The sequence below is a fragment of the Arachis ipaensis genome, chromosome B04 (assembly GCF_000816755.2).
Source record: "Arachis ipaensis cultivar K30076 chromosome B04, Araip1.1, whole genome shotgun sequence".
Classification (NCBI taxonomy): Eukaryota; Viridiplantae; Streptophyta; class Magnoliopsida; order Fabales; family Fabaceae; genus Arachis; species Arachis ipaensis.
The window spans coordinates 5,674,654-5,675,308 of NC_029788.2; the positions used below are offsets into that span (position 1 = coordinate 5,674,654).

General features: G+C 23.5%; 1 protein-coding gene across 2 annotated transcripts in view; it reads right to left on the bottom strand.

Moving 5' to 3' along the window:
- LOC107638622 (protein DETOXIFICATION 40) overlaps positions 1–655 on the bottom strand; it is a 9,617-nt gene that overhangs the window by 7,693 nt on the left and 1,269 nt on the right. The gene's annotated exons all lie outside the window — the stretch shown is intronic.

Consider the following 655-nt stretch of genomic DNA (forward strand, 5'->3'; position numbering starts at 1 on the left):
ATAAAATAAAAAATAAAAAATAAAAAAAAATATAAAGAATTAATAAAAATTTTGTACCATGTGTATAATGAAAGTTTAAGGATGTCCAATTCAATATTAGAGATATAATCATTAGTGTTACTTTTTCTATCAGGTTAAGTTTTTAGAATGAGTGGTTTTATAATATGGCATCAAAGTTCTAAATCTAGATCCGAAAGGTTAAGAATTCGATCCTAGGTAAACTCTAGAGTTAGCTTAAGCTACACTTAGACCATTAACTCTCTAGCAATACTCAAAAATAAATTGTATATTTTTTATTAAAATTAATACAAAATATACTAATTCAATGTTTTTAAATATATTATTTTTGTCTCTATAAACACACGCAGGTTAAGTTCCTTAATAATTGATGAGTAGTAGTAGTAGTAGTGTAGTACAATGTATTTAAAGCTGCCTTAAATAATCAGTTGGTTAGAGCTACTTTTGGAAAGAGCCAATTTCGTGGGGACGACATCTATGTATGAATGAGGAATCAGGAATTAATCACATATGTACCACTTTTATAAATAAATCATATGTTAATACTTATAAACTATTATTATTATTTATAAATTAAAAATTAATTATCAATCAATTATTACGATAAAAATATATATTTAATATCAATTATTATGCT